The 12313-nt window shown below is 41.8% G+C and overlaps 1 protein-coding gene across 7 annotated transcripts in view; it reads left to right on the top strand.

The window, feature by feature from the left end:
* ADD3 (adducin 3) overlaps positions 1–12313 on the top strand; it is a 225006-nt gene that overhangs the window by 146110 nt on the left and 66583 nt on the right. The window lies entirely within an intron of this gene.

Genomic DNA, 12313 nt, shown 5'->3' with positions numbered 1-12313 from the left:
GGTCATGTGCGGCTGCTCAGGTGAGGCTGACTGGGCTGATCTCTCCTCATCTGATGTGGATAAGGACTTTTCTGAAGCTTCCTTTAGGAACAGGAATCTTTTTGTTTGTTTGTTTTTTGGAAACTAACTCTGACTTTTATTCCTCTCAGTTCCGAGCAACAACAGGAAATAATTTTAAAAAAACAAGTCCTAAAGTACGAATTAACAGGGCTTGGGGGGGATCTGCTCCAGGGTAGGGGGTGAGGAAGGCAGCCAGGAATCTTCCTGGGAGCAGAATTATCCCACTCAGAACCCAGCAGAGTCCTGGTATGGCCCCTTGGGAGTCTGCCTCCCACACAGGGCTCAGTGGTGCCCCCCCACGGTTCCTCACTGGGGTGCTGTGACTCTCTCTGTCTCTTGACCTCACAGCATTCCCAGACCCCCATCTCAGTGCTGCCCACCCATGCCCACCACTCTTTCTGGGCCCTAGGCATCCTTCACAGAGTCCCTAAATGGGGCAGCACCACCTGCTTTTACAGCTGCTGCTCCCCTCGCAGCACGAGTCGTCTGTGTCCCCTCCCGATAGGGAGGGAGCCTCACTTCTCCTACCACTCCTTTCCCTGTCCAGCAGGAGCTTCGAGAGCCAGTCACTGCAGTGGGCGTGAGAGAACAAGTTGCTCCGCAGCCCTTTCCACCCCTGCCAGCCCAGAGCAGCTGTGAGAATTTGGGGGAAGGCATCCTCTGCACTGACTCCTGCAGGGGAAGTGTCCTTCAGTCCCTCACCTCTGCTCCCTTCCTGGTGCTATGCCTGGTGTAAACAGTGTATGCGGGAGGAGGAGTGGGACTGTGCTTCTGCCGCATCCCAACAAAAATCGGCTCACGTGCTGTTTGACACACATGCCTGTGGTTGCCAACCCCTGCTTTAGACACTTCTAGGCGTGAAGAAAGCAAATTAAGGGGAAGAGAATCCTCCCCGCCATCCTACAACTGTTATCCATGGCACCATCAGCAGAGCATGAACCTACCTTTTCAGGGGGTGAATTCAGTGCTTCAGACATCCTCTCCCTTCTCCTCTGTCACTGGCGTTTGTGGTGGAAGAAGTCAAGCTGGATCTGCTGGTTCCAATGGATATGTTGTTACTTTTCTCCCAGTGAAACAACTGGTTCATGGTTCCCATCCCTGTCTGATGTCCGCAGGTAATACCAGGAGTTATTGCAAAGAGAAGCAGCAGCTTAGCTCCAGATACTTCTTCAGGAGGTCCAGGACACACAGCATGGTCTATTGTACATCCTTCAACCGTCTGGCCCTAGTAGGTTTGCCTCCCAGTCAATGAAGCCATTATGGAACATGACATATGTGTGGCATACCCCTGCCTCCTGTGCCCCTAAGACAGCTGAAAGATATTTTTGTCTCAAGCTATTATTTGCCCACCCAGCACTCAACTTCTTAATTGTGCAAGTGGCTTCAGAGAAGTCCTAGGTTACAAATGCACCAGCTCTATCTCCAATGACAAGGGCATCTCTTTCCCAAGAGGTCAAGATGCTTTCATCAATTGTTCTTCTGTTTCTTAATTTCTAATGGCTAGACATGGTTAGCAAAGTACAGCTGCCTAAATTACTCCACAATTCTGGAGCTCCGTGATAAACTTCCTCATAGACAACAGGGCTCAGTTCTAAGCCCTCATTGATGTAGGCAAGACATCATTTCAAGCAACAGTGTATGTAACTGACACTTCATCTAGAGTATCAGAGAGGTAGCCATGTTAGTCTTTATCTTTGAGAACAACAAGAAGTCCTGTGGCACCTTATAGATTAATAGATATTTTGGAGAATAAGCTTTCGTGGGCAAAGACCCGCCTCCTCTGAAACCCCATCCACCCCCTACTCATGCATCTGATGAAGCAGGTCTTTGCCCACAAAAGCTTATGCTCCAAAATATCTCTTAGTCTATAAGGTGCCACAGGACTTGTTGTTCAGCTAGAGTAGTCATTATCATAGCTTTAGTCATGAGACATGAGCCAGAGAAATATCAGAGGGGTAGCCGTATTAGTCTGGATCTATAACAGCAACGAAGGGTCCTGTGGCACCTTTTTGACCAACAGAAAAGTTCTGAGCATGAGCTTTCGTGAGCAAAGACTCACTTCATCAGATGCTGGTTATGGAAATCTGCATTCTTCCATGACCCCACTGGTTGATGCTGGTTATGATGCTGGTTATGGAAAATCTGCACTTTTCGTGAGCAAAGACTCACTTCATCAGATGCTGGTTATGGAAATCTGCAGACCATAACCTTATCTGATTTCCATAACCAGCATCTGATGAAGTGAGTCTTTGCTCACGAAAGCTCATGCTCAGAACTTTTCTGTTGGTCAAAAAGGTGCCACAGGACCCTTCGTTGCTGAGTCAGAGAAATGTAGCACCAGAAGAGATTTTGGGAAGCTAGAGAATCCCTGACAGATATATCCAGCCAGACCCTTCCAATGATGGGGATTCCACAATCTACTTTAAAAGCCTATTCCAGGTTTATCTATCCTGTGCCCCGCCCCCAATATCTAACCTAAATCTTCCTTGTTCCAGATTAAGATAATTATTTCTTGTCCTATTTTCAGTGGGGTCATGGAAAAATTGATCACCCAGAGCTCATTAGGGTTCTGCAGAGCTGCAGAATAATATTAAGGACTGGACCTTTCGAGTCACCGTCTTCTCTTAAAAGTCTAGGGTAACTCTCCTCTTCGTGGGCACTTAAACTTCAGTGGTGAAGATGAAACACCACAAACTCATCTACAGTCTCAGACTTATTACCAAGGATTTTATCACCAAAAAACTGAGACATCCTGTGGCACCTTATAGACCAACATATATTTTGGGCATAAGCTTTCGTGGGCAACGACATCCACTTCGTCAGATGCAATGTCATTTTATCACCCAAGCCCTGTGGAACTATCATGCAAGCAGCTGGTGCAAAGATCCAAGTAGGTGGCTTCCTTGACCTCTGTGAGCACTGTCCAGCTCCATGTGCCATACAAGGGTTTCTTCTGATAAGACACTTGAGGACTGTGCAGCTTTTAGTGACTTCCTTACCCACTTCATGCACAAATGAAGGGCAATACCAAGAGACAAGTCAGTGCTACAGATCATCTGCTGGCAGAGAGCCTGCGTGTGGGAGCATGAACAGAACCTAACACCTCGCCGTTGTATCCCACACTGGTGGAGCAGGGAGTCAATCCCACTCAATCTTCATTGAGTTCTTTCCTTCAAACCTGTCTTTTTGTTTTTTCCTGACTTTGTGCTTGGAGGAGTAAACTGCATCTCTGTAGAAACAATGGGGAAAGTATTGATTAGAAAGGTTATATACCTCACCAACTCTCTTTGGGGTCAGAGAGTGGTGGTCATTGTAATTCTAGAAAATTCTCACCACCTCATACTAAATTACTGAAATACTCCAAATCACAAATTACTTGTGTTAGCATGGTTAAATTCATTATGGTCTTCAGTTGGTATTTTAAATTTAGTATTTGTGCAACAACATATTTACATATAGTCTGCAATGTTAAATATATGGAATAAAAACAATGAGAAGTCCTAGGGCACCTTATAGATTAAACAGATATTTTGGAGCGTAAGCTTTCGTGGGCAAAGACCTGCTTTGTCAGACAACATGGGTCTTTGCCCATGAAAGCTTATGCTCCAAAATATCTGTTTAATCTATAAGGTGCCCTAGGACTTCCCATTGTTTTTGTGGATACAGACTAACATGGCTACCCCTTGCAGAATAAAATGCTTCATTTCATTATAGAGGATGAGTGCAAGGTCACCTGCGCGGCTCCAAACCCCACGTGTGGGAACAGATCAGTGGCTCCCAAACTTTTGAGCATCATGCCCCCCTTTGGTTTTTGAGAAACCCTCACGCTCTCCTGCTTCTTTACTCCGCTTATAACCAAAAATTCAATTCATAATTTAAAATAAACACAAAATGTGATATAAAAATGTTATTTAAAATGAAAAAAGTACAAATAGTATTTCTTGGCCCCTTGTGGGTGCCTAATGCAGCCCCAACTGGCCAGCTGCCTGAGCTCTGTGTCAGCCGCCAGAGCTGTCTGCTCCAGCGGCCCGCCTGCCTGAGCCCTGTGCTGTGAAAGCCACCCAACTGAGATCCACGCTGCTGTGGCCAGCTGCCCACCCACCAGCTGCTGGGGCCCCGCACAGCCGGGCCAGCCTCCTGCCTGAGCCCCACGTTGCCAGGGCCAGCTAACCTGTCTGCTAGCCCCAGCCGGACCAGCCCAGTGCTGCTGGGCCAGCCAGCAACCCACCAGCCTGAGCCTCACAATGCTGGCGCCAGCCACCCAGGCTCCACGAGCCCCGCAAGCTGGTCACCCAAGGCCTTTGAGCCCACACTGCCCTTGCCCCTCCCCTCTCCCAAAGCCAGGCACCCCAAGCCCCCCATTCTCACCTCCTCCTCTCCCCCAAGCCAGGCATCCCAGTCTCCCATCTACCTCCATCCTCTTCCCCCTTCTGTCCCCAACCCACACTCACTCCCCTTCGCAGGAGACAGCTAGCTCCATGTGGGTCTTTGCCGGCTGCCTGCTTTTTACAGAGGCTGCTTTGGGTCACCCATGTCAAATGGCAGGGGCTGAGAGCTTGGAGCAAAGGCTGCCTTACCCTTTGGGTGGGTGGAATGATGGGGGGGCTGGGTCGCCTTGTGCCCCCCCTGGAATTTTTTCACAACCCCTAGGGGGGCACCCCCCCCGCCCCCGATTGGTGATGCTAGCAATAGAGGTGGAATTTGATCACCTTGAAATAGTCATGCGAGTAAGGGGATCTACAACATTTGGAACGAATAGCCCAAAAGTAATGGTGTCACCTTTCCTTTTCTCACTAGTAATCGTGAAGGGTGTATAATTTAATTTTTATCCAAAAAAAGTATTTGCTTTTAGCTAGCTGTCACACATTTAACATTGTTTAAATATGGTTATTTTGTGTTTAATGTGCAGTCCCACTTCACAAGATTCTCAATAATGTATTCATATTTGCAGAAGATGCTTCCAATACATCCTTGCAAAAAGAGGTATTTTCCTAGCTTAAATTTAGATTTTTCATTAATTCTATTCCTATTATTTAAAACTTATAATACAGCAGTGCTCAGAACCCCTAATCAGGATTGTGGCCCCATTGGGTGGAGTGCCGTATACATGTGAAGTCACAATCCCTTTCCGGAAGAATTTGATGGCTTTTTGAAATTTTATCTTTTCCATGATCTCCAATTATAAATGACACATGTGGAATACACAGTTGACTGTTTTCATAACCTTTCTTCAGGAACATTGGAACAGTTGAATTGCATCTTTGAACTGTCAGTAGGTGGCAGTGTTTAAAAAAAATTAATGTTACCTTTTGTTGGGATATGAAATTGCTAAACTAGTGACTGTTAAAGGTCAGTATTGCTACGATGTTATGAAGAGGAGTCACTCCTGAGGTTTTGGCTATAAAAAGAATTGGCTACATATTGCAATGTGCAAGATCTTGTTCATGTAAACATCTGTAAAATTTAACAGTTGCTTCATGTCTATCATTTGGATTGCCCACCATCACAACTTTTGACCCTTTATTAAATCAAAGGAACAGCTGTTTCTGCCCTGATGGTTCTAATGATGATCAAGATCACCATAAAATCAAAGACTTCTGATAAACTGTGGAATCAAGTAGAAGCATCCAGAAAACTGGAAGGAATACATCCAAATAATGAAACAGAAGAAATTGTATATATCTGTTGTATTCTTCCCATAGTAACAGAAGTAGCTGTGTTAGTCTGTATTCTAACAAAACCAAACAGCAGTCATGTAGCACTTTAAATACTAACAAAATGATTTATTACGTGATGAGCTATTATCTTCTGGAAGACTTATTTCGAAATAATGCTGCTACAAACAAAAGTGCATTTCGAAATAGCACCTGGTTATTTTGAAATACAGCGTCTACAGACACACAGCCTGTTCTCAAATAGAGCCGTTGGACGCACAACACCTTATTTTGAAATAGGCACTGTTTCTGGTAGAATGAGGGTTACCAATTTCAAAATAAGCCAAGCACCATTTCACAATTATTTCGAAATGGTCATTGTGTTGGGTAAATGCTAGGACAGTTGTTTCAAAATAATGGCTGTTATTTCTAAACAACTGTGCTGTGTAGACCTGCCCTTATAGAGTGGGATTTGGGGTGAGCCTAAAAAATGTGATATTGCAAGGTAATGCTAGAAGTCCAGAAGCTGCTAGAGAAGGATGCATTTGTAAAACTCAAAATTTTCAGCTTCTAAGAATAATTAAAACCAAGTGTATGTAAAATCTGTTGTTGCACTTGTTTTGTTATATCTTAGTGGGATCTTGGATACGTTTCACTATCCATAGAAGTGAAAAATTGCTCTATGATCTCAGTTCTATGTGTAAATGAAGACATATAACAATTAATTGTATTCTGTTAACAGCTGAATATGTGTGTGACCATTGTCTATTGGTTTTAAGTAATTTTAGCTACATCAATTATATAATGAAGTACTGTCCCTTTAGAAATAGAACTTTTTAAAAGGCCTATCTTTAAAATATTTTATAGGCTCAGAATAAAATTGAGTTAACCTACTCTTTCATGAGCCAGGGGTTCCAAACCCCTTTTAGACTAGATAAAATTCAAAATCCTTGTCTGGACCTTGTGTGGGCTTTTTGGTAATGCTGCTTCTATTCTATTGAACTCAGTTTGGACAATGAAAGTAAGCTGGGTCATGAGAACCAAAAATTGAAATTTCTGCAATGCTGCAATGTTTGTTTTGCAAAAACTGCAGCAAATCCTTAAATGTAAACAAAGAAAAAAAACTACATATATTCAAATGTGTGTTTTTAAAATAGTTAAAGAGATATCTACTGGGTTGTTTTAATAAGCCATTTTAAATGTATGTTTGAGGCTAGAACTGCCTGAGACTTTTCTTCAGATTTGACTTAAGTTGAAAGAGAAATTATGAAAGTTGCATGACACATAATAGAGGACCCATAAGAAACCCAGTTCTTACTCCTGAAGGTTTGATTCTTATCAGAGGTCAGCAACCCCCAGCACCCATGCCAAGAGTGATACATGAGCTGATTTTCATCGGCGCGTGAGGTGGGAGCTCAGCCCCGACCCCTCCTCCCTGCCTGCAGCCTGTGGACTAAAAGAAGACCAGCTAATGCTACTGACCACCATCTAAAAGTCAAAGCTCTGCATTTAAGTTATTATTAATGACACTGTTGTAAATAGGACTATTGGTGACTTGCAAAAAGTACTACCAGTACTCAGACTGTACACAGAGGTCAAAAGGTCAAATTGCAGCTCTCCTACTCTAAAAGAATGCTGACTATGGACTATATCCATTATTAAACTAGTGACAGAATAGCAATAATGTGTTTTGGGAAAGGGACAAGGAAATCTAGACACTGTTAATATTCAGTAAATATTTATGTAGATCATTCACAAATTCTGTATATGAAATACTTAATTGTTCTTCTGTTGCAGAGACTTCAAAATACCTTTACAGGGGTGGATAATCATTATTATCCCCACTGAGGGTAGTTATATACAGCATAGTTATTTTTTGAATAATAGCTGTTAATTCAAAGTAACTATCTTTGTGTTTACACAACACAACTGTTATTTTGAAATTTCTAAGTAACAGCTGAGTTATTTAAAAATTGCTAACCCTCATTCTATGAGTAGTGTTTATTTCAAAATATGCACTGTACGCTGGCCATGCATTTCGAAAGTGAAGTGTTGCAACCCTGTTTCAAAATAGCTATTCTGGAGTAGTTTATTTTGAACTAGGGCTGCAGTGTAGACATACCCATGCGAATGAGAGAATTCAGGTATTGCGAGGCTAAATAGCTTGCCCAAGATCATGCAGAAAAATCAAGTATCTTCCTTGCACAAAGCCTGTTCTTCTATGCTTCCTTGAAATAGTAATGTACAATAATATAAATGTTTATTGTAATACAATGTCTTCAGTCATGTTGGATTTATTTTTTTTTGTAAAATATAATGCTTCAGATTTAATATAGTGTTAGTTAAATGATCTTCTTTCATGTTCATTGGGGTCTAATGGTAGAAACCATTTCTAAATACCATAGTAAGGTTTTACTCTATCTGTGCGATATTGAGTAGTTAGATTATCTAAATGCCTGCTGGAAATGGAACAAAAGAATGTTGCATGGAAACAAATCTCACTGCTGACACATCACTTATTTGCTTACCCTGTCCACAATTTAATAAAGCAGAGGGAGTAGACAGTAACACTCAAAAATGGAGCTGTAACCTAGTATTAGAAGACATATTTGATGGATGGACATTTTGTAACAATTCATGCCACACTGTTTATCAGATTGGTTTGAATGCTTTTATTTGCACAGCAGAGAAGACACAAGAGTTTACAGAAGAACTTTCATCCCGGAGCCAACTTGGAAAAAGAAAATCTTAAAGGAAAGAAACTGATAGTTGTCTGTTTCCTTTGCTGCTGTACATATAAATGTACTTTTTATACATTTTGTACATGAGGAGGCCAAAAGTATCTTTTATCATACTTTTATACATGAGGAGACATCTCTTCATAATGGCTATATTGTGACCACTTTTTCCCCCCAGGCTATTTCAAAGTCATATTTATGCTTTATTCTGTGATAAAATAATAATTCTGTGTTGACATCAGTGGTGGTGTTGCACAGAAATGAATTATACAGATTTAGCCTTAGGATTTCACTGCACAATCAACTACAGTAGAGATGAAAAAACAGACTTAGGAAGGGAAAAATGTCTTAAAAATATGTAACAGTCACCAAAAAGAGAAAATAGCACTCAATAAAAATGTAGTAAACCCTGTTATACCATGCACTTAAAAACAATGAGAAGTCCTGTGGCACCTTATAGATTGACAGAATTTTTGGAGCATAAGCTTTTGTGGACAAAGATCCACTTCGTCAGATGATAAATTGCCTTCAAAACCTCTGTGGTTTCTAATGCTGTTACAAAGCGACAATCACCTTAGCATTTAAATACAGATGTTAATCAGACATGCTTCCAAAATGCAGCTAGAGTGCAGTCTCCAGATATAAATTACCTTCAAATTGTTTTTCTTTTCTTGTAGTGTCTACAGTGTGTGAGGTGCTTTCCAAAAATAAAAGAAGGCAAGGTCCCTGTCCAAAAGAGAATATATTGTTAGGGAAATCACAAACGGTAAAGGTACCCATGTGGTGACTGGTCACTTCCTGTGAACATACAGTTTAAGCATCCCGATTTGTGGAGTGTTTGATTGGTCATGTTGAATTACAGCAGCACGGTGTAAGGATCTTTGTAGTCATTGTGGCAGAAGAAGATATTCAGTAGCATCAAAGAAGACAGAGATGTTTATTGGAATGGACGGATGATCTTTTGTGGCTGGAATCTTGGAAACTCCCTCCTCCTCTTCTGTTGATATTATTCACCATAACCCATTTTTCACCACAAAATTATATTGTTCCATTCTTTTCGTTGCATGAATACCTGGTTTACTTCATTATACTTATGCATTTCATCTTTCCTTCCTCCTCTGCAATAATTTTGCCTATATAACTGTCCTAATCTCAGCAGTTTATATAAGAATATAGGAGTACCCATGCTGGGTCATACCAGTGATATATTTAGCCATCATGTTTCTGACCAGTGCCCATACTGGGTGTTTCAGGGGAGAATAAACAGAACAAGGCTATTGAGAGATGCATCCCCTGTTATCCACTCCCAGCTTCTGGCAGTTAGACTTCAGGCATCCAGGGCATGGGATTGCATCCCTGATCATTTTAGCTAATAACTGTGCTCCAGGAATTTATCTCTTAATTTTTTGAAGCTAGTGATACTTTTGGCCTTCACAATATCCTTAGGTTCCATAGGTTAACTGTGCATTGGTGGAAGAAGTACTTGCTTTTATTTGTTTTGTTTTATATCTGTTGCTTGTTAATTCCATTGGGACACCCATGTCTTATATGAAGGGGTAAATAATTTCTCCATGCTATTCATGATTTTGTAGATCTGTCATATCCCCTTTCTTGAGTAGTTTCTTTTATAAGCTGAACAGTCCCAGTTTACGAACCACTAATCCTTTTTGCTGCCCTTCTCTGTACCATTCCTAGCCTCGCAAAAAAACAAGCTGGCCTGTAGTACCGTAAAGACTTAACAGATTTTTAGTTTAGGTGGTGAGCTTTCTTGGGTAAGACCATCTTCTCCAGATTTGAGTAGAAAATAAAAATCCAGAGTGTATAGCAGGGAGAAGGAAAGGAAGGTGGTGTGGGGAGGGATTCAGCTGTCATTTATAGGACTAATGGAAGAAGTAAATTAAGTTCAGTGGGATGGGTGCCATTCCTGCAAATATCAAAGGTGAGGAAATTGCCATGGTAATGCATAAGAAAATTGCGATCTCTGTTTAAATCCAAGGTTAAATGTGTCAAACTTGCAAATGAATTCCAATTCGGATGTCTCCCTCAGTAATCTTGTGGTAAAATCCTTTTGTGTAGGTTGTAGATGGCCAGTGATGTGCTGGGGGGTTTAAACTGGGGGGCTATGAGTGGTGACAAGTGTTGTTTGCTTTCTGGAGCCTGTCATGAAGTAGCTGGCTTCTGGGTACTCCTCTTGCCCAGTCAATGTGTTTCTTTACTTCCTCCAGCGAACAAATGCTTGGTAAAGATCTTGTAGTTTTTTTGTCTCTGTCAGTGGGATTGGAGCAGATACGGTTGTTTTTAATTTCAGAAGCAGTTGTATTGCTAACTCCCATGTACTGCTCTGAAAAAATGCGCCTGACCTGGTAGCTGAACCTGCAATTAATTGTTGCTATTGCTGAGGTAACCTAACAGGCACTGTATCTGCCACAAAGTGTCTCCCTCAAAAGACCAAAAACTTCATACCCTCAACTGAAGCCACAGATATCCTCCTATTATTCACCAAAGTCAGCTGGATGTAATCTGGCTGGAACCACAGCTAGATATGAATGGTCTTTTGCTGTAAAGCAGAGGTCAGCAACCTTTCCAAGGTGGGGTGCTGAAATTTGACGTTCAGACTTTATGTGCGGTCCAAATACCAGTGATGCTTTTTAAAGTTGCTAATACTGCTGCTTACAACAGTTCCATTAATACGTTAACATGCCGAGCTTTACTATTCAGGCGGTGGTTGGTAGCATTAGCTGGTCTTTAGTTAATCTACTGGTGGCATGACTTTGAGCAAGCTCCTGGCTGCCTGGGAGGGATGAGGGGGAGCGGGATGAGCTCTCACCTTGCATGCCAGTGAAAATCGACTTGTATGCTGCTCTTGGCACCTGTGCTGGGGGTTGCTGACCCCTGCTTTAAAATAACATTGGTTCAGATATTTAACATGCAATGTTTTTCTCCAATTCCAATTTTTATTAATACTGTCATGAGTTAGAAAAAAGTGTAAACTGTCTTGCAGTGTCTGGTCTGTTTTAAAATGGTCTCCCAAAGGCAAGGAAAATTATTCCCTCCATTTAGTTAGCCTGAGGGTGCATCTACACCAGGGGAGATGGACACGCTGGAGGTCAGTCTTCCAGGGTTTAGTGCAGCAGTGGGGACATGCTCAAGAGAACTGTCATGGCAATACCATTGACCCCAGTAATTTAATGTGGGTAAGTGTAAGGTAATGCATGTTGGAAAAAATAACCCAAATTACACGTACTACATGATGGGGTCAAATTTAGCTACGACAGATCAGGAAAGGGATCTTGGAGTTATAGTGGATAGTTCTCTGAAGACATCCACGCAGTGTGCAGCGGCAGTTAGTAAGGCAAATAGGATGTTAGGAATTATTAAAAAAGGGATCGATAATAAGACAAAAGATATCATACTTCCCCTATATAAAACTATGGTACGCCCACATCTCGAGTACTGCGTGCAGATGTGGTCTCCTCACCTCAAAAAAGATATATTGGCATTAGAAAAGGTTCAGAAAAGGGCGACTAAGATGATTAGGGGCTTGGAAAGGGTCCCATATGGGGAGAGGCTAGAGAGACTGGGACTTTTCAGTTTGGAAAAAAGGCGATTGAGGGGCGATATGATAGAGGTATATAAAATCATGAATGGTGTGGAGAAAGTGAATATAGAAAAATTATTTACCTTTTCCCATAATACAAGAACTAGGGGACACCAAATGAAATTGATGGGTAGTAGGTTCAAAACTAATCAAAGGAAATTTTTCTTCACATAGCGCACAGTCAACCTGTGGAACTCCTTGCCCGAGGAGGCTGTGAAGGCCAGGACTCTATTAGGGTTTAAAAAAGAGCTTGATAAATTTTT

Source organism: Carettochelys insculpta, chromosome 7 (genome assembly GCF_033958435.1).
Source record: "Carettochelys insculpta isolate YL-2023 chromosome 7, ASM3395843v1, whole genome shotgun sequence".
NCBI classification, from domain to species: Eukaryota; Metazoa; Chordata; order Testudines; family Carettochelyidae; genus Carettochelys; species Carettochelys insculpta.
Note: the sequence above shows the minus strand (reverse complement) of the source record. Positions and strands in the feature narration are given on the sequence as shown.